Consider the following 22,753-nt stretch of genomic DNA (forward strand, 5'->3'; position numbering starts at 1 on the left):
TACAAGGGACCTAAGACTGGAAGTTCTGATGGTCAGTCTTAATTGTCAGCTTCAAGAGGCCTAGAATCGTCAAGAAAATAGGCCTCTGGGCATACCTGTGGGGAATTATCTTGACTAGATTAATCGAGGTGGGGTGATCCATCCCTTGTGGTTGGCACTGTTCCTGTGGGCTAGAAACATGGACCAAATGAAAAAGAGAAACGGCAAGTGGAGAATAACATGTACCGCTCTCTATTTCTTGACTGTGGATGCAATGTGGCCAGCTGCTGCCTCTAGTTCTCATTGCTGGGACTTCCCTCCTTTGATGGCCTGTGACCCTGAATGGTGAACAAACCCTCTCTCAGAGCACTTTAACTGAAGCAATAGATGAAGAAAGTCAGACAGAAGCAAGTAGGTAGCTGAAGAATGATGGTTAAGAACTTACATCTGCTAATGAGTAGAGTTAAATCTGAGTGACACTAGGCATTATTACGTCTGGGCAGGCTGCAGCGTTCTGGGCTGCAAAGATTCCCAGAAGTAAAGGAACAATAATACTCCAAGGGAGAGCAAACCGATGGAGACGCAGCCAGCTTGAGCTGTTGCTTTCAGTGAGGCCACAGTCTCTCTTCCAGGCCTGGGGCCAAGAAGGTTCTGTGGCTTTCCAGGGATAACTGTAGGGCAAGTCCAGCATCCAGGCTGAGTCAGCTGCCCAGGGCTGTCACAAGGCCAGACGGCCTTTTTCCCCATCTTCAGGGACTGAATCTGAGACTAAGGTAGCCTGCTTTGTAAGAGGCCAACACCTTTGTTCTTTGACAGCTGGAAGCCAGAATGAGGGAAAGGTTGGGGGGAAAAAACGAGTTATGGAAAGAGGCAGAGCTGTCCCTGAGCACTGGGGAGCAGATGTAGAAAGAAATGAAGCCTAAATGAAGTACCCCTCCGAGGCAAGCCTTACTGAGAATGGTATTTCAGAGTACCTCGTTGGGTTTCCTGGAAAGGATGAAAAAGCCTATCTGGGGCCTCCTTCGAGAGCCTATAGGGTGGGAAAGCTGGGGGGTAGGATGGCAGCGTCGTCTCTACATGAGAAAGCAGCCAGTGTCACAGAGCCAAAACTACCTAAGAGACCTTTAAGACTGTGTCTTGGGTCAGAGTCACCCAAAATCTTCACAATCAGTCAGTGGCTACTGTGACTTAATCCCTAAGGCTGAACCAAAAGGGCAGGGAATCCCTGTAAGTCCTACAGGAACTGGACCTTATTCCTGGTTCCCTGTCGAGTTCAGTGAAGGCCATCCCATACTAGGCTGTCTTCTCCCTTCCACCTAGTCTTACCAGAGAAGGATGTGGTATTGTTACACTTGAAAAGGAGAACCCCTAATGGGCAGTTGGCCCTCTCTGCTCACACACTGTAACACATCAATTCGGCTCGCAAACATCCTCTACAGGATAAACAGGCATGTGTCCCCATGTTGGCCAGTGCTCAGTGAACTTAGTTTGCATACAGTCGCCAGCTAAAGAGCCCAGAGTTCAATTCAGGTCTAGTAGATTCCCAAACTCTGGTCCCTTATGTTTTACCAGGCTCCAACTTTGCATCCAGTGCAAAGACTAAAAGAGAGATGGCTCTTTGATTCACGTGTCAGCTGCTTGCAAAGTTGCTGCTGCTGCTGCTACTGAGAAGTCACTAGAACATAGCAGAGGGCTTAAGAGTGAGCACCCCGGAGCTAGCTTGAGAGCATCCTGGAGTTAACCTGAGCTTCTGAATCTTGCTTTTACTATTTCCCATCCAGACGGAAGGGTGGAACACAGCAGTCAACCTCTCTTTCTAAGTTTGCCCATCTGTAAAAATGAATGCTGTGATGGTAACTATACTGCAACAAGGATAAAATAAATTGGTGACAATGAAGAATTTACCATGGTGTCAAGCACACAGTATGAAAACAGTACTGTTGTGTTGTATTTTGTTGTTATGACTACAGTAGTCAAAATTGACCTTATCCTTTCCAAGGTTTAGTTGTAATGGAGGCAGACAGGAATGAAACAGAAGCAAATGAATCCTTGTCAATTATGCTGTGAAGACAAAAGTGGCATCATCAAGACGAAAGAATAGGGATTTCAGCATCTGTTCCTCACAGGAAGATCAGTTTGAACAACATTTAACCACAAAGGCTAAGGAATCCCAGAGAAAGGTTACAGCATCTGGGTGGAACTGAAAAACAAGAAGACACATTTAAAAAGGAATGAGGGCTAGCTCTATACTGTCCCATATCAACCCTCCTCCTGCTGACCCTGAAAGGAGTTGCCCTTCATTTGGAGGGAAGAGAGTAAGGACCCCTATGTTTGACAAGACTCCAACACCTGCCCTACCCTAACTCCACTCCCAGGCCAATTCCATAAACCCAGGCTCTAGGTTATAGGCAATGAAAATCCCCTGGTGAAATTTGATGTAGAATGAACCCTCGGGGACTCAGCAATCCAGGTCTTAGACTCTACCCATTGACCCAGACATTTGGCTTAAACACAGATTCCTAAGCTCTGGGCTTATCCAAATGACATCAGGCTCCAGGGTGGCTCCGACAAACGCAAGAAACAGGCCCACCTGCCCAATCATTCAGGTAACAGGGCATCCCAACATATACACCATTCCAGCAGACTTTACCAGCCAGCACACCCCAATTCTGGATGTGGATGAGCTGATCAGTGGATGTCTTTCCCTGCTAAAGCTAATCTTCAAATAGACTCGCACCAACACAAGACCACAAGAATCATGAATACTCAGGTAAACCATTACAGAAACAAACGTCAAGTAAATGAATATCCATGAAGTGCCTGACAACAAATTCAAAATAACTGTCTCGAAGAATTTCTGTGAAGCACAAAACACTACAGCTGCACCATGGCATGACATCAGAAAACAGCACACAAACAAAAGTAAACAAAGACAAGAGCCATTGAAAACAAAAAGAGGAACCAAACAGAAAATTTAACACCAATACCTAACGACCAAACTAAAAAATCCATAGGTAACTTCTATAGCAGACTTGACCAACTAGAAAAAGGAAAGAACGAACTCAAAGACAGGGCATTTGAAACTAGTTGGGAGCAAAATGATGAGGACATTTTGGGAGGACAAAATTTTGGGAGGACAAAAACCTTCTAGTAAACCATCAAGTAAAAGAGAAGAAGGGCTGATAATAGCTTGCTCAATGAAAAAAAAAATCATAGGAAATATTTCAAAAGTGGAAAAGAAAATAAATATCAAGCCCAGTCCCAAAGACCCCCAGTCTGGTTATTGTGAAGAGATCTCAATGGAGACACATTATAATCAAATTCTCAGGAGCCAGAGACGGAGAAGTCTGACAGCAATAGAGAAAGCTAACTTGTCATGCACAGGTGAACAGACACAAGAATATCTGCAGATCTATCAGCAGAAATCCTGAAAATTAAAAGAGTGTGGGATGACAGATGCAAAGTACTGAAAGAACAACTGCCAATCAAATACCTGAAAGCTATCTTTCAGAAACGGGGGCACAGAAAAGCTCTCCTAGACAGACAAAAGAAGAGGGGGCTCTCCAGCACCACCAATCTTGTCTATAAAAACGTGTTAAAGGAAGCCCTTCGAGTTTAAATGAAAGGACACACGGATGCAGAACTCACAACAGAAGTAAGGAAATGGTCAAGTTCAGAAAAACACGGCAATGGTGGTATAGAAGTCGCTTTCAACTCAACGGCCCAGTTTGCGAAACTAAAAATATAAGATAACTATAGCCTTGATTGTTCGCTAATGGATACACAATAGTAGAGATCAGAATTATCACCCATAACAAAAGTGTGGCTTGTCTACGTGCAGTTGAATCTGCCACCAACTCAAAACAGACTTTATGATAAAATGGAGAAAAAAAAAAAACAAAGAAAAATTCCACCGTGGCTAGATCCTCAGAGAGCGAGAATAAAAAGCAAAACCATGCAAGGACATGTTACAAAATCACAAAGAGGGATCTGTGAGAAGAACAGGAATGACAGGACAAAACAGCCGGAAAAAAAAAACAACAAAATTGCAACAGCAAATCCTGGCCCATCGGTGATCACATTAGATACAAATAGATTATATTGTCCAATCAAATAAAGGCTAGCTGGATGGTTAAAAACAAGATCCAGTTACTCTATCTATAAGGCTACCTCAGACAGACACTGGTGACTCAAACCTGTAATCCAAGCATTCCTGAAATGGAGGAAGTAAGAAAGACTATCGCAAAAGAAGGAGGAGGAGAAAAAAAAAAGATGATCACTAAGAACACAGAGAGGCTCAAAGTCGATTCAAATAGTGACCAAAAGCTGGCAGGCAGGGGACAAGTACCTTCACAGCCACAGAGCCGGACAGAGAAGAAGGTGGATTCAGACCGGAGCGCACAGACTTGGTCAGCATAAACACACACGACAGGATCAAAGCGAGAAAGTGGGAGTTGAAAACGTTTAAGATTCCTTTTCACGCTTTTGAGGACCGACACCTGACACTGGGGGTATCAAAGGTGACCAGGTTGGATTTGTGGATGGGTGATGCTGATGGGAGCCATAAATACGATGATATCAAGAGGTGTGTGCTTGTGATCCCAAAGCTGACAGGGAGCTCCTGGTTACATTTCAGTTGAGGAGGGGCGTGATCAGACCTGGGCTTTAAGTATCTGGCCTTGGTCATTGAGGAAAAATGTGAGAGTTGTCATAACTGAGTAAAATTAAAAAAAAAAAAAACCCTCAACACCCCAAGATAAGGCCCAAGCATGAGAGAGAGGAGACACCCACCGGAGGACACAGAGATGTGGGCCCACCAGGAAAGAAGCAGAGGCAGGAACTGCTGATGGGAAGGGGTCCCGGAAGACAGAAAACCACTTCTCCTTCCTTTCGATGAAGCAAGATTATTACTTGAGAGCAGAGCTGGACAGAACAAGACTTCCCAAAAACCAGGAAGGGAAGAGCCCTGAGTTTGTGCCTACAATAGCAGCCAGACTCCCAATGCTGTGGTTCACTGTGTCCATTATGGTAGCCAATCTCCCGTGAGATTTTCCTCAGAACAGCTCTCTGGGGACCTCATAGTGTCTTTTCCTTCAGAAAGCCAGGGCCCCAAAACTAGTCATGGAGTCGTGGAAGGATGTGATATTACCTCCTCGTACTATAGACAAAGAAACTGAGGCTGAAAGGGGCCCACTTGGCAAATATCACAAGGAACGAAAGCCGGGTTTCAAAGCCAGGGCCTTCTGTGTAGATGCTGCCCAGATTAGAAAAGGAGCCACAGAGATCAGAGGAAGAATAAACTCCATTTCCACCTCCTATCCTGTCAGTACCCCCTCCCCCCAAACAAAAGGCATGGGACTCCATGGTGCCGCCACCCTGTGACTGTGTCCAGACAGCTCCCTCCCATTCCAGGACAAAGCTCAAGGCAGCGAGTTCTAGGAAGCTGGCTTGGGAAGCCCATCGAGGAATGCCAACAGCTTGGTTTCAGTTGGCACAAGGATCTGAGCTCCCCAACCCTACCGACCCATAACCCAGAAACCCAGGCGTGGTCCACGCATCAGGGGATTGCCTGCTTATTCCTAGAAGGGGAGGTCCCCCAAAGGCCATGGCTCTGTCTCCACCCAAAATTGGCCAGCACCACCTCACACACTCCTATTCTCCTTCCTCATTCTGCCTGGTGGCTATCAGTGCATTCAAAAATGCAAAAGACTCTAAAGGCCCAGCTTCTGACAAGGCGGCCTATCAGGCCCGGTTGTTGTTACAAGATGGAGACCAGCTGATGCCTGCAACAGCACTGGCTGTCCACCCCTGGGCGGCAAGGCCTTCCCACTCTCCCTGCTAGCCCAGCACATAGAGGTCTGGCAGCCAGTGAAAAGCAAAGCGCCTATCTCTGACTCCTCAGAGCCTCTGATAAGAAATGTCATCCCTTGCTGGGTAATATTACTCTACCAGATAACAATCTCTATCTCCTCCGACATATGGCCAGCTCCAGAACACAGGGCCTGCTGGAACAGGAGAATTTATTTGCTTAAGCTGCAAACCCTGGGCGGTCTGAGAAGAGCATTGAACAGAAGAAGAGGCAAATTATACCCTCTTCTGATCTGGCCTTGGGATGCCTCCCTGAGAAAGACAGGAACCTCCTCAGCACCACACACAATAAGCACTCCCTCCGTCTCCGAAGGGGCACCTGCACTAGTGTGAGCATAGCTTCTCCTCTCTGGGACCTCCAAAGATGCATCGTAAGTCTCTTCTCACAGATGAGGAAATTGAGATTCAACAAGGGTATGTAACATGGCCAAGGTCACCCAGCAGCCATAGCAGAGCGCAGGCTCAAAAACCCCAACAGTTCTGACTCACCAGCATACTGTCAGATGTGAGGTTAATCCGGGCTTCTGAGCTGGCTCTGCTCCAATGGCTAAATTAATCAATTAAGTCAGACGTGCCTGACTTAACTGGCAATGGCAGCTCTACACTTCAGTCTCAAAGGTCCATTTCAACTCATTCCTTGCTCCTGGTATCTCTGCAGCCCAGGAAGGATGAAGGAGCCTTGCTGAGGCAGGGTACTCCTCAAGGAGCGGAAGGGTAGTCAGGGATGGGTCCAGAGAGGGACAAAGGACTTAGGCACTGGCTTCATGCATGTAGGAGTGAAAGGTAGGGGGAAATCCTCTCTTCTCTGTGGGTTCATTCATTAAGTCTATGGTGTGTCTGCTCCGGCTTGGTCCTGGTAATACCACTGTATCTGTAAGCAATGCTGGATTAGACTTCATGACATGATTGGTGAGCTAGGAGTGACTGACAGGTCAGCAAAGAGGCAGAGATAACAGACCATGCCAAGGGGACTTAGGTCTGCAGTAGATTCCACAGCTGATATGGGGGCCATGGCTGCTTGTTTGTTAATGAGCAGCTGTTAAGAAAGTTCAACACTGTGTTATTCGATACCCTGCTTTAAAAAGAAAGGTCAACATTGCTAAAGGATGGTGTTGTTCTCTGCTAGAACAATGTTCCCCATCACTTCATTACCCCGATTAGTAACTATAATTGAACAGTTTTAATGGACAGATAAAAATCATACCTATTACACACAAATTACATGCTACATACATATTACATATGTCCATCTTCTAAGTCTACATTGAATTAATATATGTATAAACTCATATACATATCTTTCTCAGCTTATTCTTTTAAGAAGTTATAGAGCGTCCCATTTTAGAAAAGTGCCCCAATTTAACAACTACAACTATGAAAACTGAAGAAGGAAGTTACCCGGCATTGAGCTGGGTAATCTCCAGGAGGTACTTCAGTTCCTTGGGGTGCCCACACCCAAGACATCCTTCAGATAGCCTGGAGGACACATGATACTAACAGATACCCCCCACCCCCAAACCCTGGACCATCTCTTTTGTGACATCTCTCTTTTGTCCATTTGGAAGTAATTAGAGGCAGAAAACAGCAACAAATTAAGTGTCATAGGGGGTCCCTTATGAGAAAAAAAAGCAGTCACATGGGTTAGGGGTGATTGGCTGGTTCTAATTTCAGATTGTTTTACTCCTGTTACGTAACCTAGATATCAGACAATTTGGGGGCCTCAGCTTACTTACCCAGTGGCAAAGGGGAATACGAATGAGGCCTTCAGGCAAGGTCCCTATTTGAGGTCAAGCTGGAAGTTTGAAGGCTGCCCCAAAGACTTATTTAAGCTACTGTCTGGGCCTCCAGGAAGTGCAGAAAGTGAAGGAGAACCAAATGCTGTCTTCCATGAATTTTCACACAGGGGGGAGAGATTAAGGAGCAGTCATGCCGGCCACATGAAAGCTGTCCCCAGGCCCACCACACGGGGTCCAGGTGGGGCCAGTGATAGGACACGAGCACAGGGTGTGACTGAGGGCTGCCCATAGGGACATTCAGATAGGGTGCGCTATCTGGGAACAATAGAACCTGAACCGTTGTCCTGGACCTGAATCTGACAAGAGGGGATAAAACCCCCCGGAAACCCAACCCCAGATAACTGACTAGGGTGGCCCCAACACACCAGCCCAAGCCTGTCTGTTGTTTCATTTATGCCATCCATTCATGCACTTTTAAAAGTTGTGTATCAAGCAAGCACATACCAAGAATTGCGTTAGAAGGTGGGGATGTGGCTATGAATGGGACTCTCAGTCCCCACCCTCAGGAAGCACAAAGATAAGAATGGCTAATAAGAGGACTTGTTAGCACAGAGCAGTGTGCCAGAGTACAATGAGAATAACAAACCCAGTTGCAAACACACCACGCTTGGTATTTCCTACTTGCCATCTCAAAGCCTTGTGGCCCCATCACTGTTAGAATGGGCATTCCATATTGATAACACTGACACAGAGTTGAGAGGCAGGCGAGGGACACGGGCATGTCTGAGGACCACAAGAGTTTACGTGCTACATTCGCCGGGTCCCGTGCTGAGCCAAGGTCCTCAGTTTTGCTTGTTTTCCTTCCAACAGTGACCTATTAATGATTTAGATTACCTTGCCTGCCAGGAGCTGGGTCAGTTACTTTGCCTTCTCTGTTCCCGAGCCTGAGCCTGGGGGTCATCTCCAAAACAGATTACACAGCCCTTCATTAATTCAGCAGAAATTTACAAGTCAAGAGAATCAAGCCAAAAACAAACAAACAAACAAATGAAAAAAAAAAAAAACTAATAAAACCTTTGGGAAGGCCTTCATAGGAAGATGTTGCTTAAGCTCAGACACATGCTAACAAATCACTTTGCTAACCACTTCCCATGTGCCAGGCACTGTTTAAGGGAGAAGTTGTTTTGCCAGGCATAGTTCATTTTCCTTCATTAATGTCCCTGGAAGGAAGACTTAAATACATCCCCCACCTCAAACCAAAGGGGGCCAGAGCTTTCCTGACTCACCGGTGCAGTGGCTGCTCACCAGGTTCAAAGCCCAGCGGGCTGTCAGATACGGCAGGCCAAACTCAATGAGCTCAGTGTTCGGCACACACTCTGTAGATCTCACGGTGATCATAAACACACTCGGTAAGAAGTAAAGCGTGGGCAGGCCGGAAGGAGATGTAAGCATGGGCACCGCAAAATGCTTTACCCCTGTGGGAACAATAAAAGAACATGCCAACCTCTTCTCTAGTTATCTGGAAGAAGCGACTCCTGTGTGGTTCATTTCTGCTTGGTTTTCTCTGCAGAGAATAGCGGGAAGTCTCCAGTCCTCTCCCAAGGCTTTAAATTTGCAACATTGTTAAAATTCGGCTCTCCCTCAGGCCAAGAAAAAAAGACACCCCCCCCCACACACACACACACACAGGCAGGCGCTTGAGGGTCCCCTCACCCATCTTACCAGCCTCATACCAGAAGACACCCTCCTGCTTTCTGAGCAAGGTACAAACTAGCAACGGGATGCCACAGGAGGGAGAGTTGAACAGCCCGTGAGGCAGAAGAGGGACCCGTGGGCCACTGTCCCTTTGATCGCCTGCCTTAGCGGCTCTCCTACACTCCACACAGGCCGCAGAAGGAGCCAGTGTCAAGGAATCCTTTCTGGGGCTTCCCTTTGTCTCCTTCGACATAGAACGTGGAGACATACCCTTAGGACTTGGATCCGGATGCCAGCGCCTCTATGGGCAGCGGTCTTCGTAGATGGATGACAGATGGGTAGATGGATGGATGGATGCAAGGTTAGCAGGTAGGGAGCGCACAAGGGGAGTTGAAGAGTTTACCCTCTGAGAAACAGAAATCTGTTTCTATTCCTGCCTGCCTAAAGGCAGAAGTAGAAATAAAAGGGGAAATGATCAAAAAGAATAGGCATTGATAGGATCTAGAAAGAAGCACTATAGAGCACCATACAGTAAACGAAAAAGAATGAGACAAATGTACACACACACACACACACACACACACACACACACACATACCTCCAAGAATCATGACTGACAGGAAAAGTGAGCAGGGTAAAACACCTGCTCCTTCCAGCTGGGAGTGCTGTAGAGTCTTGGGAGCCGCTAGCATCACTGGGGTGGACTTGGGGACCAGTCCATAGGAAATGACCTGTGAGCCCCTTCTCAAGCCTAGGTCTTCCTACTCAGGAAGGCAAGCCATGCCCTCGTTCTAGGTCTCTAGGAATCTTGTGAAGAGGCTTCCTAGCTGACTCTGCTATACTTGCTTCCTTGAAAAGACTTGTTCTGCTTTCAAACGCTTATGAGTCAAAGCAGCTTTCCCGCCTTCCTAGCTCTAGCTGCTGGTGACCTGTGAAGGACAAACCTATGAACTCCAGAGTCACAATGAAGGTCACAGGGCACTGGCCATTTAAATGTAGGATTCACCCACAGGACATGTTGTGGCATGACAAAATCCAAAAATTATTTCACAAACCAAGAGAGGGTAAACTGCAGAGGAAGGGCCAGGCTCCTCTGAAAAAGACAGACCTCTGCTAACACCCACAGTCCTAGGACAGGCCTGGCCAAATGCCTCCTGCTGAGACAGGTTAGCAGCCTGCCTGGGTCACTCCAGAGACTGTTGAGCTGCTGTTCCTCCCCATTCTAAACAACAAAGGTCCATGAAGGTCCATGTAACCTTGACTAGAGCAGAGCCTTAAGGGTTGGTTATCCTGGGCCCAGAGCAAAGTACAGTTCGATGAGAAGTGGTACACTCAATAAAGGCCCGGCATTCCCAACCCCTAAACCCCAAACCTAAAATGTTCCGAAATCCAAAATGCATTAAGGGCCAACATGACGGCCCAAATGGGAAAACCCACACCATAAACTTCACCTCCCCGCACCGATCACTAGAAATGTTGCCTAAAATCACCTCAGGCCATGTATGTCGGGAATATGTGAAACGTGACAAAAGCCTGGACCCCAGTTCTAAGATATTTCTACGGACCCGCAGCTATGAAAGAAGAAACCTGAAAAGAAGCACATGTGGCCCCAAGCATTTCAGATAGGACTGCTCAACTTGCAGCGTATAAAGGCCCCAAACACATTGCAACACCACATCCACAATTAGCAGGGCCTGGTCATCAGGATGACTCTTGCTCAATGTTATTCTTAGCTTCATGGTTTCCACATGCAGAAGAACAATACGTCTCTTAAAAAAAAAAAAATTGTCCCCCAGCAATCCACCTACTCGGTTGGTTCTTGGAAAACAGGGGTTAAGCATTGTGCTTCAGGAAGCAAACAAGGAACAAAGAGGGTGAGGAGAATCCACCACTGCGGCTGCGCTTTCCATCATTCACACCAAATGTTTTCAGAGTCACTAAGTTCAGATGACCCTGTCCCTCGGGGCTGCAGGGCTATTTTTACCAACACTTGCCAGTAAGGAAGCTGCACGTGTGTAATAAATGGGATGGCTCCGTACGAAGAGACTCTAAGTGGCTTCGGGAGGCTTCGGGGTGAAGGAACTGGCATTGGCCTGGAAAGAAGACGCTGGAGCAATCAGTGTCTGACACAGGGGACAGGGTGTTTTGCTGCTGCCCAGGACCCTGAGGGACTTCGATGAGGAGACCACAGAGCATCCAACAAATAGGAAACCCTGCTGGGATCACATCCCAAAGTGCCAGAAAAGAACGAAAGAAGATAAATAGCCCTGGCTGTTAGAAAAGGCAGCATTGAGTAATGGGCAAGGGTGTGCCTGGGCCATGGTAAGTGATCAGCAAATACCATGTGTGTGTGCGCACACACACAGACACACACACACACACACACACACACACACACACGCACACACACGCACACGCACACACACACACACACAGACAAACATACAGACAAACACACACAGAGACACAGAGAGAGAGACACACAGACACACACACAGACACACACAGACACACACAAGTACACACACACAGACACAGAGAGAGAGACACACACAGATACACACGAGCACACACACATACACAGACACACACACAGATACACACACACAGACACACACAGATACACACGTGCACACACACACAGACACACACAGAGAGAGACACAGAGAGAGAGACACACACAGATACACACGAGCACACACACACACACAGACACACACAGATACACACACACAGACACACACACACACACAGACACAGAGAGACACACACAGATACACACGAGCACACACACATACACAGACACACACAGATACACACACACAGACACACACAGATATACACGTGCACAAACACACAGATACACACAGAGAGAGACACACACACAGATACACACGAGCACACACACACACACACACACACACACACACACACACACACAGACACACACAGATACACACACAGATACACACAGACACACACACACGGGTCGGGGTGGTGAGTAGGGGAAGCATACACACAGGAAGAACCAGGAAGATAGCTGGTTTCTTGCCTGCAGGGTGATCACACCCAGCCTGAAGGATTTAATTTGGGGGGGGGCGGAGTTCTATGTACAAACGGAAATATATTCATTTCTGTACACATTTCAGGAATTCAAGTCGATCCCTTTGTTTCATGGCTTTAATAATTCCCAGAGGGTGTATTTATGTAAGAGACAGAGTCAGGAGGAGGAGAAAGGGAGGGAGGGAGGTGTTTGTTCACTGAATCATGGGGCTCCCAAGTCCAGAATCTGCAGGGCAGGCCAGCAAGCAGAGACCAATGGAAGAGGTAAGATTGCAGGCAGCATGCAGTCAGAACTCCCACTAAGTCAGAAAACCTTAGTCTGTTCTCTTAAAGCCCATAGCTGACTGGAAGAAGGTCCATCCACGTCATGGAGAGTAACATGCTTTATTTAGTCTGTATTGATTTAAAGGTTAACCTCATTGAAGAAACACCTTAGCCCAGGGAGGTGATGCATGCCTTTAATCACAGCACTCCAGGGAGACAAGAGGATTAGGAGTTTGAGGTCAGCCTTTCCTCAGAACAACAACCATTAAGGGGGGTCCAAGGGACCTCCCAGATAATATAGTCTATTGTATTGCTACAGTAGATAGTGTAGACACTATTGCCAAAGACACCACACACTTTAGTCAAGGACTTGTAGAAATGGAGCGTGTATGGACCTGGCAGCCTCCTCCCTGCTGGTTAGTTCCCTGCTGGAGGGCGCTAGGCAGGCTGCCAGGAGAGGAAAGCTAGCAACAGACCAACCTGGCTGTATATCCTGTGCATTTCAATAACCACTGGTCCAGGAAGATGTACCCAATGGTGGCATGTTCATCTCAGCGATGAGCGCAAACAACCCTCTCGTCGGACTTAAGACCCACGCAGTAGAACTCGTGCCTGGTGTTGCTATGCTTAACGAAGAACCCATGACTGGAGTGGTCATAGAGCCTAGAGGCGAACCCTCTCCCTCAGTTCTGCTAATCTGACACAGCATCCAAACGGGCTCCTACAGAGTCATAGACTAGGGCAGCTCTCAGCCCTCATCAAGAAAGCTGCTTTTTGCAGTAGAAGGCAGTTATTACAGAGATCCACAACAGGTCACAGTGCACAGACTAAGTGACTCAAACCCTGCACTCAGGGTTCAGGGAACACCACAGACAGGGGAGGGGGAGGTGGAAAGGCTGTGAGAGCCAGAGGACCAGGAAGACTGCTGCAAAACAGTATCTTCTGGACATGGCAGGGATGCTGCAGCCATGGGCGCTCAACACCTATGGCTGCCTGTGTAAGACATGCACAGAACCACCCCAGTCAACAACCCAGCATGGATTGGGGAAGAGCTCACAAGGCCCCAACCTAAGCTGAAAGCTAAGGGCAGTCAACTGCTGCCTCAGAAGGAAAGGCCAGTTTTCTTCAGGGATAAGCCCCTTGCTAGGCTGCTCCTACCCTGATGATGGGTCTTACACCCACGTGCGTGTGCAGCGCTCATCATTAGCAATAGTGGTATTAGTAGAAGAGGGTATGAATTCTGAAGGGGGACAGGTAGGGGGACAAGGGATGGGTAGATTTAATCAAAGCACATTGTACTCATGTGTGAGTCAAAAATCAAAAAAGAGCCAGGTGTTGGTGGTACACGCCTTTAATCCCAGCACTCAGGAGGCAGAGGCAGGTGGATCTCTGTGAGTTCGAGACCAGCCAGAGCAAGTGCCAGGACAGGCTCCAAAGCTACAGAGAAACCCTGCCTCAAAAAATAAAAACAAAACAAAAACAAAACACACAGTTTCTCCGTGACACCTAAACTGGGATTTGATCTAAGGTCTTGGTACCCTCCACCGGCTGCACTGATATGAAGCTCACCTTCATATACCAAGTACAAATATGATGTTAATTCCTCTCTACAAAGGGCCTTCTCACTAGTCACAGACAAAAAAAAATAAAAATAAAAAAATAAAAAATAAAAAAAAGACTACCCCTTCCTTGAAACACAAAATAAACACCCCACTCCCTTTTCTGATTCCATGAAGAATTTTTCCCTCATATTTTACATCTGAACTGCCAGCAGATTGCACATTGAGGATTCATTCTGAAACCTAGGACTTCTAGTGCCTTCTCCCACCACCCAGTATCTTTCTCCATAACTACAGTAGCCTGGGCTAGAAATAGCCTGCGGAGTGGCCAGCTGCTTCACCCTGGCAGCTTGTAGTCCACTTGCAATGTATCAGCCTGCGTAACAGCATCCAAGACCTCTTCTCATTGAGGTCAGGACCAAACTCCTTAACCTGTCCCCTCTCCTCTTTTGGGCTATCATGTGCCTGTGTCCCCCCCTCCCCCACATCTGTCTATCTTAACTCACCCAGACAGGCCATTTCCGGAAGCCTACCTAACGGGAAGGTGTGCAGCATCCTCAAGATATAATCCTGGCTTGGTGGGGTGGGGGTGGGGGGGACAGTAACCTGAGGACAATGGCAGCGGCTGGAGTACTGTAAGGAATTCTGTACAGGTGAGGCAGACAAGGTAACACATTTGAATTGGTTACGTGTCTAAGGCAGGTAGGTGGTAATTCAGACCAGTCTCTGAACTACACTGGGGGGGGGGGGGTGTTTAGTGGCCAGGTAAGGAAACATCAGAGAGAAAGGTGATCAGGGAGGCAGAAGGGACCTTAGCAAGTACCCTAGAGCCGCCACAAACTCTGCTGCGAGGTGGCTACAATTTCATCATACACCAGTGGCCGTAAGAATCACACACAACAAAGAGGAGATGCATTTGGCAGAGGCCAAAGGGAAGAAAGAGTGTCATGACTGAGCGGGGCTCGGGGTACGCCAGCAGGACTCCCAGCAAGCAGGGCTGATCCCCTCTCTCCAGGCACCTGTCTCCCCCACCCCCTCCTCCTCCTCCTCTGAAGGACCTGAGCACAACACATCAGGGTCAGCATTCTCTCTCTGTTCTAAGATCTTGGCCGAAGACATTGAGGGGGGAAAAGAAATCTATTATCTTTCCTATACAGAATGGGTGCAAGTGAGGTGTGCACAGCTAAAAAAAAAAAAGGGTGATTTAGCTACGGACAGGAAATTACTTCAGAGATCACCGCACTTGTGTCTGTTGCCATGCTGTCTCCCTTCTTAGCCCCTAATACCAGCAGGGACTGCACTGTGGCTGCCTCAGCCTCTCCTTGGTTGTTCTAGGCCCCACTGGGGGAGTGGTCATCATACTGCCCATTACGGCATCCTTGTAACCAGAGGGCTTCCCGGCAGGCGGCAAGACTGGTTGAGCATTACTGCTACCCATGCTCCTGTAAGGACCTGGGGTGAGGACCCCAGTGAAATTAGGTGATCAAAGGTGCTTCCGTGGACATTTGAGCCAGACCCACAATGTCAGACAACACAAGTGTGTTTATACCAGTGATTTATTCCATCCCACAACTTTCCCCAAGGGCGTTTGCAGGTCATTTTTCAACCTGCCAAATAGTATATGAGAACAGAACCTTCTTTGCCACAAGGCCACAGCTGTCCCCTAATAGGGCATTTTTTTTTTTTTTTTTTTTTTACGTGGTACTGGTCAGAATTCTAGGAAATCTGCCTGGCAACCCATGGCAGAACTTTCTGTTGGCAGATCCGTGTAGATAAGTAAAAGGGCTCAACAAACTCCCTCGGAGGAAATAGGATTCAATAGAAGGGTTTTCTACTCTTGGAGAGGCTGAGTATCAGTAGGATAAACCGTGGGCTCTTCTGCCATCTACAAACATGGCAGCATTTGGAGACCTTTTTCATGGGCTTAGCACTGGCTTCGCAGCCATTGTTTGCAGAACACTTATCCTGGGCGAGCCCGTGGTACTTCTGTGCTCTTAACTGGCGTCGATGTACTGGGTACACAGCCATGTACAGAAGAGGAAACTGAGGCATGAGGTGGGTATATCCAGTGATAGGCTGGGAGAGTGAGATACGATATTAGAATTGAAAGCCCCAGCCTGCACTCTCCTCTACACAGCACCCTGATTCTCCTCACAACCACAGTACCTACTCAGGTCATTATGCTCTTGTTTCCAGAGATCCTTCGTGGGGACAGGCTGTGGACTCAATGGCCTGGGAAAGAGCAGAAAACAGAGGCCTGGGAAAAGATAGTGACTATGGACTAGCCCCAGCCAGCAGCCCCAGATGGTAGTTATACCCATGGGAGCCAAGGTGACTATCTGGGCTTTTCTGTCCCTGTATGACTGGGCCTCAGGGTAGCCACCAAGCCTCCAAGACAGGAAACAGCCACCAGAGCCCTGGCACGAGTACCCCACCTTGCACGATTGGCCAGTTTGGTTGGCTGCCTGTCAAGGCTTTTAATGGGTGAATGGAGCAGGCTGGGAGACTACGCTGGACAAGCCTGCCTGAAACTGAGATGGCTGAACAAAAGGAGGCCACTGTGGGCCAAGCTGGCAGAGGTCCATGGTGGGAGAGAAGGCGGGAAACAGGAGGCACAGAGTGAGAGCTGGGGGTATAAGATGCTATTGGCACTGGGCGTTCTCTGTCCACAGGTGAGAGACAGAATGCGAACAAGTCACAGCTGTAGAGGAAGCTGAGCCCTCAGAAGGCTTGGTAGGTGGAAGCTAGCAGAGAACAAACCTTTTGGGTTTTTTATTTGTATTGCCTCAGGGTACCCAATGTAGTTTTGAACTCACTATGGAGCAGGGGATGAACTTGAACTTCTGATCCTTCTACCTCCATTTCCTGAATTCTGGGTTTAGAGGCACCTGGTTTTTGTTGGTGGTGGTTTTTTGTTGTTGTTTTTTATGTGGTGCTGGGGATGAAATCACTCTAAATTGTATGAATCACTCTAAATTGAGCTATACCCTCAGCCTGAGAGCAAATATGTTTGCAAGGCATTCAAGGAAGTCTGACCGGTGTCTATGCATTTCAGAAATTCCCTCACACGAGTCTTTTTCCATCCTGCGTGACTTCAATACCCACCACAGTAGCACCAGGGCCCAGTCAAGAGCCTGAACAGCTGGGCCCTGCTGGGCTAGCTCCCCTCAGACATCCCTATCAGAACCAGGTAGGTGGAGATGGATGTCTATCACAGATAAAATCAGGGAAGAATCTTTTTCCTTTTTTGTTGTTTTGTTTTGTTTTGTTTTGTTTGTTTATTTTTGTTTTTCAAGACAGGGTTTCTCTGTGGCTTTGAGGGCTGTCCTGGAACTAGCTCTTGTAGACCAGGCTGGTCTCGAACTCACAGAGATCCGCCTGCCTCTGCCTCCCGAGTGCTGGGATTATGACACACGAGTTAGGCAAAGCATCTCCCTTCCCTGCAGGTGACTTTACCCTCAGCAGCTTGCACGTATAAGGGTCAGATAGTCAAGGACATCACTCATTGGTAGGTAGGATAAGGTGGCAAGACTCTAGCATCAGTCTTCCAGCCAGCACCCAGGGGTAGCATTTCCAGGTACCGGGGAGTTGAGTACTCCTTAGTCACCATGAAGCGTGAAGCACTGGTCCTGCTATGTCCTAACCCCCACCTGAAGATTGCCGCCGTCCCTGTTGCAGAGTCACAATGGGAGAAGCCGGAGTCACATGAAACAGACGACACTAGAGGATTAGAACCTATATTCAGGGTACTTAGAGGTGGCTCTTTTCCCCATTATGGGGCTGAAGAGATGGCTTAAGAGAGCATGTTGGTTTTGCAGAGGACTGGGCTTCAGTCCTACGTGGTGGTTCACTACCTTGTATAACTCAGTTCCAGGGGATCTGCCAGCCTCTACTGACCTCCATGGCCACAGGGTATCACACAGTGTACATACATACATGCAATGCAAAACATTCCATATAGTCAAATACATCTTAAAAAACAAATCAATAGCAGGGCGTTGGTGGTGCACGCCTTTAATCCCAGCACTGGGGAGGCAGAGGCAGGCGGATCTCTGTGAGTTCGAGGCCACCCTGGTCTCCAGAGTGAGTGCCAGGATAGGCTCCAAAGCTACACAGAGAAAACCTGTCTCGAAAAACCAAAAAAAAAAAAAAAATAATAATAATGATAATAAAAATGACTGCTGTGTTGTTTTATCAAAGGGGAGAACTAGTCCCTTTCGTGGCTCAAACACGAAGGGCTTTTCATTGAGACTCTGGGTGTGTTTCGATCACTCATGGGGCTAGGGAGTAGCAGAGTGCTCGCCTTCAGGTCTGAAGCCCTTGGTTTGATCCCCTGTGCCACATTAAAAAAAATAATAATAAAACAAAGCTAAACAAAAACAAAGCCACCTGGGAATCCCATAGAAGACTAAGTGTGGTGGCATACACCCATAATTGCAGCACTTAGAAAGTGAAGTCAAGGGTCAATTAGGAAGTAGAGGCCAGCTTGAGACAGATTAAAAAAAAAACTTGTAATGTCTATGCAAAAGTAGGCAAAGCCATAGCAGAGACCCTAAGCTGAATTCCAAGATCTAATATTGTTTTGAAGACAGGATTTCATCATGTTCCCTAGGTTAGCTTTGAACCTTGGTCTCCTCACCTCAACTTCCCTGGATACTGGAGTGACAAGTGTGTGCCACCAGGCCCAGCTTTCCAGTAAGTCCTTCCGATTTGTCCCAAGTGAATGGTGTGAGATCCTGCTGAGTGTGCCCTGGGTGGGGCTGGGGGGAATGCTGTCACTAGGATTGAAAAGTACAGTGTCTGTTCTGTAGACATCAGCATGCCTCCTGTTTCCTCCTCCAGTTCCATGAGTAGGTAGGTGGTAGGATTATCGTCTGTCTAACAGGAAGCTGGGAGAAGGAGACACACAGAGGTAAGAGCTAGGTCTTGAGTGTGCCTGTCCCCAGTAGCTGGTCCCAGAGGTCTGGAATGCCCAAGGCCTAACAGAAGCACACTGCATCCTTCCCATGGCCCGCCAAACAAACACACGATGGTGGCAGATGCCCAAGGCAGCCAGCCAGTCAGGGCTTCTTCCTGGCTAGTGTGCCAGCAAGAACGGAAGCCTGAGAATGTCCTTGGCGCTGTCCCCATCCCACTCGGAGGAAGAAGTCAGCAGCAGGTGACTGAAACGAGGGCTTTTCTCTTCAGCACTTTTGAGGGTGGGCTGGGCACATCGCCCTTGAAGCAGCTCTTGCCCCGAATCCTGGCACATACACACTTTCCAGTTTTGCTTGCCTTCCCTGAGATGAGAGCACCCAGTGCATCAGGTGTGGAATAGCATGTTTTTCTAGTGCTTGCATGAAGCTCTACAAACTCACAATGCATTACCCAGGCATTTCAGTGAGGTCTGGGCAATCCCACAAGCTGTCATAGGTAACCTGGTCATATGTAGCAGTCACATCTATCCACCGGGTGAATTTCTTTCTGCATAAAGCCTGTTTATGTTGCTACTTTTGGAGGGGGGTGTGGGGGGATTGGTTTTTTTGAGACAGGGTTTCTCTGTGTAGCTTTGGAAGTCCCGGAACTCGCTCTGTAGACCAGGCTGGCCTCGAACTCACAGAGATCTACCTGCCTCTGCCTCCCGAGTGCTGGGATTAAAGAGTGTGCCACCACTGCCTGGCATGTTGCTACTTTCTTAGCTATCCGGTCTGATCACCCACTTTACGTCTCTGAGCTGATGTGTTTTCTTTTTCAAGGAGAGCAATTCCTCCGTGCTGGGTCAAATGAGAAAAGATAAGATGAGCTGGTAAAGAGAGGGTGCCCCAAGTACCTCTGTAGCTCCACGCTGCATTCGCAAACCGATGCTTGCTTCAGCCTTTGTAACTCTGAGCAATATAATAAGTGCCTTCATATGAGGACCCAACGAATCAGTGGATCGCACAAGACTTAGGAACCCTTCAAACACCAGAAGAGGGCCTAGCTTCTCAATACCCCTCCCCCTTGCTAATTTTCATGATCTCTGTCCAGCACATGACATCTCTACCACTGTGGGCTTGCAAGTGGGTGGAGAGTTGATGGAATGGAGGTTAGAGACACCCTGAACGTAGTGGCTGGGTGTCTCTAACTACCCCTCGCTTACAGGACTGCCCAGTTGCTAAGTAAGGGTTTAGTGGACCAGGCAATACATGTGGTACTATTCAGCTCCTGTCCTGGTAGAATTCAAGAGATGCCACTGATATCCCCATTGTATAGATCACTGAAACCATGCTAACGACCAGATCTCCATGGCATAAACACTAGGTTGGTGCCTGTGCATCAACACAGTCAGGCAGACAGCTTGGATGGACTTTCACTAGGCTCGCATGGAGGTCTGCAAATTGGCTGGTGATTGATTGGTCTAGCCTGCTGTCACTTACGGTAGACTCCCCTGATTAATATTTTACTGCATTAATCACACTTTTAGCATCTGAAGGGTTATCTCTGGTACCGCCCGTTTTTTGGTGACGGCAGAGGTTCAGCAGTGGAAAAGGAGGTTCGTTTATCAGAGCTCATCTGGCAACTTTCCACCAACAGCTCAGTGAGTAAAGTTCAGTCCTGTGAGTGGGACCTGCAGAAGATAACAGGGATGGTAGCGTTGGGATGGATGCAATCTGCACCCGCTGCATCCAGCTGACCACGCCGCTCCGAAGGTGTACAAAGAAAAAAGCATAAAACTACCAGAAAAAAAAAAAAGTAACAGAACTAAACATCCTATTTGGGATTTGAACTTAGATTTATTTTTGTTTCCTTTGGATGACTTTCGTTTGCTGGGGGTTTTGTTGCTGCTGTTGCTTCTACTCTTCTGTTTTAGTCATTGCTGTTGGTTTGGGTGCTAGGGATTAAACCCCAAGACCTGTGTGTACTAAGGATATGACTTAGGGTTGAGTTAAGCCTCTCCTCCAGTCTTCAACTCCGCTATTTGATCTGTATGGAGTACGTCCCATGCTTGCCGCCATTGCAGCAGGGTAACCAAGGAGAGGAACGCCGGCGGCATGAACTTGATGCCAAACTTGGACTTCACTAGGGAACTGGTGTTTTGGATGGCCTGGGTTTTGAGTAGCTAGGGATGTACTCACCTGGCTTGGATTGAGAGCTAACACAAATCTTGCCATCAACAGCTCTGGTCGCCTACCCAGACTGGAAGCAAATATCGCTGAGCTACGTAACTGGAATGAGCCAATAGCACTACATGAGAGTGAGGATGAATTAAGCAGTTCTACAGTGAGGAATTCAACCTTCCCTGTGTCTCCAAGCTCCATAAACCCAGGGTAAAGTTCAAGCAAAGACTCATGCTAATTGATCCATTTTCACCCGCCTCCCGCCCCCAAATGCCCTCGCTTTCCGGGGGATGGAGACAGCACAGCACGTAGCAAACACTTCACACAGTCTGCAGTGCTGCCAAGCAAAGCTGAGAAAGAAGGGGCCAAGGCAGGAATCGGAGCTGATACCCAGCCTCTGAGTCAGAGGTTCTGGGCCAGTGCTCAACAAATGACATGTCAATAAGTCCCCCGGGTGACTCCAATACAGGTGTTTCTCAGGTCACATTGGGAACCCAAGAGGGAGGAAGGAATGCAACAGTCAAACCACTCTATGCCCCACGAAGATGGAGTGGGTCCTGTTCCCCTTGGGGAAACACACACACACACACACACACACACACACACACACACACACAAACACACGCACGCCTCCCCCCACACAGACACACAAGCACGCACACCCTCCCTCTCTCTCTCAGGCGCACGCACACGCCCACACGCTTGCATGCACATGCATACTTATACACACACACACACACACACACACACACACACGCACACCTCCCCCTGCACACCCTCCCTCCCTCCCTGTCTCTGTCTCTCTGTCTCTCTCTCTGTCTCTCTCTCTCTCTCTCTCTCTCTCGCACACCCACACACTTGTGTGTAAGCACGCCCACACGCTTGCATGCACATGCGTACTTACACATACACACACACACACACACACACCGGAGGAAACAAAAAGTCATTAGTGACAGGAACTGTCTTGTGCACACTTTACACCGAACACTGCTTCACCCTCTGCGCGCACATATCCTCCCCTGAACTTTACAATAATTTTGGGAGAAGGGAGAGATATTTGTGGAGTGCTTTTCAGGTGAGAAATGTAGAATGAGAATGAGCACGAGAAAGTTGTGGGGCCCAGATGCAGAGTGTGTAAGCCGTGGCTCAGGTAGGGGAAGCATTAAATCTGCACGGGGTGCTGTTATTTGCTATGGGAGACTGGAGTTTGCACTGCTGTGCCCTTAAAAATCAGTGGACTCGGTCTTTAACCAATGTCTTGGGCAAAGCTGTGGGCTCTGCAGCCTTTCCAATAGGTACAGCTTAGTCCCAAGAGCTTTCGCTTTCTCCTTTCCCCTCACTCAGGTTTCTTCAGCCCTTTCTACCAAGTCACTCTCCAAGGGAGGTGCCCTCCTGTTTAGTGTCTCTTTCCCAAATTCCCCACCAAGCTCTGCGGACATGGAACTGAAGCAGCCTCAGTTTCGAGGTCAAGGGACTTGCCCAGAGGTCATTGTGAAGCCCAGGCCTATAT

At 48.0% G+C, this 22,753-nt stretch overlaps 1 long non-coding RNA gene across 1 annotated transcript in view; it reads right to left on the reverse strand.

Moving 5' to 3' along the window:
• Positions 1–22,753, reverse strand: part of LOC113837465 — a 193,612-nt gene that overhangs the window by 131,792 nt on the left and 39,067 nt on the right. Inside the window, exon 5 of the long non-coding RNA XR_003488041.2 lies at positions 8,870–9,058. This is a non-coding gene — a long non-coding RNA (uncharacterized LOC113837465). The remainder of the gene's footprint in view (positions 1–8,869; positions 9,059–22,753) is intronic.

The sequence above is a fragment of the Cricetulus griseus genome, chromosome 10, assembly GCF_003668045.3.
Source record: "Cricetulus griseus strain 17A/GY chromosome 10, alternate assembly CriGri-PICRH-1.0, whole genome shotgun sequence".
Taxonomy (NCBI): Eukaryota; Metazoa; Chordata; class Mammalia; order Rodentia; family Cricetidae; genus Cricetulus; species Cricetulus griseus.